This window comes from Chionomys nivalis, unplaced genomic scaffold (genome assembly GCF_950005125.1).
Source record: "Chionomys nivalis unplaced genomic scaffold, mChiNiv1.1 scaffold_28, whole genome shotgun sequence".
NCBI classification, from domain to species: Eukaryota; Metazoa; Chordata; class Mammalia; order Rodentia; family Cricetidae; genus Chionomys; species Chionomys nivalis.
In genome coordinates, this window is record NW_026646922.1 from 1,602,344 (window position 1) to 1,607,102 (window position 4,759).

The window sequence follows — 4,759 nt, forward strand, 5'->3', positions numbered from 1 at the left end:
CATTCCTGACTTCAAACTCTATTACAGAGCTACAGTAATAAAAACAGCATGGTATTGGCATAAAATCATAGAATTCGACCAATTGAATCATATAGAAGATACTGATTTTAACCCACAAACATCTGAACACCTCATTTTCTATAAAGTGGCTAAAAGTATACAATGGAAGAAAGAAAGCATCTTCAACAAATGGTGCTGGCAGAACTCGATGTCAAACAGTAGAAGAATGAAAATAAACCCATATCTATCACGATGCACAAAACTCAAGTCCAAATGGATCAAAGACCTCAATATCAATCTGAACACACTGAACCTGAGAAAAGAAAGTGGGAAGTACCCTACAACATATGGGCACAGGAGATTGCTTCCTATGTATAACCCCAGCAACACAGATGATAAAGGCAACATTGAATTATTGGGACCTCCTTAAACTGATAAGCTTTTGTAAACAAAGGACACTGTCACTAAGACAAAATGGCAACCCACTGACTGGGAGAAGATCTTCACCAACCCTGCAACAGACAAAGGTCTGATCTCCAAAATATATAAAGAAATCAAAAAACTAGACTTTAAAATGCTAATTAACTCAATTAAAACATGGGGCACTGAACTAACAGGGAATTCTCAACAGAAGAAGTTTAATTGGCCAAAAGACACTTAAGGTCCTGCTCAACCTCATTAGCAATCAGGGACATGCAAATCAAAACAATTTTGAGATATCATCTTACACCTGTCAAAATGGCTAAAATCAAAAACACTAATGATAGCCTTTGCTGGAGAGGTTGTGGAGGAAGGGGTACCCTCATCAAATGCTGGTCAGAATGCAAACTTGTCCAACCACATTGGAAATCAGTGTGGCGGTTTCTCAGGAAATTTGGGATCAACCTAACCAAGGACCAAGCAATACCACACTGGCGAATATACCGAAGAGATTCCCTATCATATTACAAAATCATTTGTTCAACTATGTTCATAGCAGCATTATTTGTAATAGCCAGAATCTGGACACGACCTAGATGCCCTTCCATGTAAGAATGGATGAACAAAGTGTGGAAAATATACACAGTAGTGCACTACTCAGTGGTAAAAAACAATGACTTCTTGAATTTTGCATGCAAATGCATGTAAATAGAAAACACTTTTCTGAGTGAGGTTTCCCAGACCCGAAAAGATGAAAATAGGATGTACTCAGTCATAATTGGTTTCTAGCTATAAACAAAGAACATTGCATCTATAATTTGAGATCCCAAAGAAGCTATATAAGAAGGTGAACCCAAAGAAAACATATAGTTATTCTCCTGGATATGAAAGGTAGACCAGATTGTCAAGCAAAAATTTGGGATCTGGGGGGTGGGGTGGGATAGGATAAGAGGGGATTGGAGGAGAAAAGTAAGAAGGAGAGGATGGGGGGAACTAGGGGAATTGGGATGTTTGGGATAAAGTAAGGATGGATGTGGGAGCAGGGAAGCATATATCTTAATTAAGGTAGCCATCTGAGAGATTTTATTTAAAAAATGAACTTGGTAAATAGAAGCTTATGATTCTCAAAAATTGGTCATTTCAGGTTAGGATGGTCTTTAAATTCAATGGCAAACCCCTATATCAAAAAGTCACACAGGAAAACAGTGGTGTGCTCATAAAATAATGAAGACATTAAGAGAAGTGATACAAAATGACGAATATCAAAAGCCAAATTTCCTAGCCCATCTTGAGGAAGTAGGTTCCCCACCAACACATTTATTCCAGATCGTGAGAATTAACATCAACCTCTTTCAAGTACTTCGTTTAATAATAAATTTTTATACCAGTCCTTAGAATTTATACATTGGACAAAGGGTTGGTTTGGGAAGTCCTTCTGTCTATGTTTGTTTTTATTGGTTAATGAATAACATTATTTCAGCCAGTAGCTTAGCAGAATAGACCAAGGTGGTAAAAGTAAACATTGTTGGGAGAAAGGAGGTGGGGTCAGTGAGAAGCCACCTAGACACCACCAGGGAAAAACACCTACTCTGGAGCTACAAAAATTTGTTGGTAAGACATGAACTAGTGGTGATACAGATAAATGCAAATGGGTTAGTTTAGAATGAGGGAGGAATCTAGAAATATGGTTAAGCTATTGGCCAAAGACTATTGTGAATAATATAGGTTTTATGTGATTATTTCAAATCAACGTGGTCAGAAAACTAACTAATGAGTGGCCTCCACAAACAAATCAGCTTGTTGAACTGAAGAGTGTTTTTTTTTTCTAAATCTGTTTGCTCACTTGATCTGAGCTTCATCTAAGCATGTCTATTTGTCTGTGATGATTGCTCGGTTATATATTTACTGCCAATATATTGTTTGGAGGAAGGGGTCTATTGAATCTGCTCAGTTTAATGGACTCTCTATAATTAATTTGAGTTGGTTACTTTCTATCTTATGTAGTTTCCCTGCAGGATAGTGTTTACCAACCAAGACTACATGTTGGTATTAAAGATCTATAAATGGGGAGGTTGAAGGGTCAGAGTCAGATAAGAAGTTGCAATTGTGGACGCAGACAGGAGAGAGAAAAGAGAAGGAAAGGGAGTATGAGATCACTACCCTATAGTCTTTCAAAATGGAGGAGGGGACCTGAGCTAAGAAGGAAACAGCCACAGCTCTTTCCACAGTCACTATTCCTGTCTAGGCCACAATATCTCCAAGCAGCTAGCACAAGCATTGGAAGTTTCTCTTCTGAGAGGGGCAGCCAGAGTGTGCCACATATGACCATTTTCCCTGGAGTTATCCTCATCATGGACAGAAGGAGGCATGTCTCCCTAGAATCTCAACAACAATCTCACTGATGAAAATAAAAAGGCTTATTAAGGACACTTGGAGAAGCATTATAACAAACAGAGTTGGGAGATAATACATCTTCTAGGATGTGATGATGTCAATCTACACAGGCACATCTGCCTGTCTTCTGATCATATGAACAGAATGCCTGCTGGTTTGGGAAGCATCTCATCTGGGATTGTAATACCAGGGCATTAAAATGTCCTCTTTGCTGGTCTTCTACCCGAGAGTGGTCTCTCTCTCAGGTACATTTGGATGAATCATTTGAAGGAATAACAGAAAAATAGGTAGAGCATCCAGAATGAGGTATAACATACATGGCCACAATTACATATGCAGCAACAAGGAAACAGATGAAGAAGTCTGAGCATCAGTGGAAGTTGAGGACCTAATACCAAAGCTAAGTCATGTAACACCATGGGTAGTTTCAGAGTTTCAGAGAGTAAATTCAGTTACATTCTGGAAAAAGCTAAGACTGCAAAAGATGGCTTTCATAATCAGAAAGTAGAAAAATTGGGACTGCAAAAAGGAGGCAGTGAGGGAGTCAAGGGTGGTCACAGAGCAATGAAGAACCCCAAGTCCCTATCCCAACATGATACTGATATCATTTTTAAAAGTTATTGAGCCACAAATCTTGGCAGTCAGAGCTCAGGAGTTGAAATTACATTTCAATTCCATGTAATAAATCTCTGCCTTGAGCATCTACAATGATGCATTTCTGTCTTGAGCATCTGGAGCAATATTTCTTTTCCTTAAGCATCTATAGCAATGCACCTCGGCCTTGAGCATCTGCTGTCATACCCCTCTAAAATGATTATCTACAGAAATTAACATCTGCTTTAAAAAGCGATATACTACTGGGATAGACCTACCATTGCATGTTTCCTTTGGATGTACACTTTTATATAACTACACCCTAAATTTGATATCAAGACCTGAGCACAAACAGATTTCACAGTTCGCAGTTTCCCCATGCTGTGATAATTCAGTAGGCCTCTGGACACATCCACCAAAGACTTGAGGGGAGGAAGCAAAGGCATTCACGTTTGAATGTCTCTCATCTCAATCTCCACAGCACTTCTTTTAAAGTTATACGATTCCCTTCTGTGATCCAGAATATTTGCTCACAGCTCAATATTTTTTAACCAACTGTCTTGTTCTTCAGCCATGGCACAGTCAGCAAGGTGCATTCCATACAGATGGAGACCATAAATTTGATCCCTTCAAACTTGTGCAAAAATCTCGGCATTAAAGATATCAACTCATCACTCAGTGCTGAGGAGACAGCAACACCTGGGACTCTAAGACTCGCTGTTTGGTCAAGGGGAATTGGTCAGCTCCAGGTTCAAAGAGATGACATATCTTAATCATGACAGAGAGTAATTAAGGAGAAACCCACGGTTAATTATGGCCTTTGCATGCATGTATACACATCTCCATAAAAAGTTACACTCATATATTAAACAACTGTCTTTTGAATTTCTAAATATACACATTTCTGTGGTGAAGTTTTGAGCTTAATTTTGACTGCTCTTTTGAGTTGTAGGAACAGCTGAATGTTTTCTGCCACCAGGTTCCCGCACTGGCTAGCTTTACCCAAAATAATTACATAGAAACTGTATTATTTTAAATAATACTTTGCCCATTAGGTCTAGCCTGTTAGTTGCTAATTCACACATCTTGATTAACCCATTTCAAATAATCTGTGAAGCACCATGAGCTTATGAGAATCATAAGCTGCTTCTGTCTCGGGGGGTAGGGGGCATGGCGTCTGTTGACTAGGCTTCTTTCTCCCAGCATTCTGTTGTTTACTCTGCATATCTAACCTGCTGTCCTATCAAAAGGGCCAAGGCAGTTTCTTTATTAACTAATAGACATTTAACCCTCGTCCATCACTTTGGCCTTCCTCAAACAATGATATTAGAAGAAATCTTTCTGTAAGAAC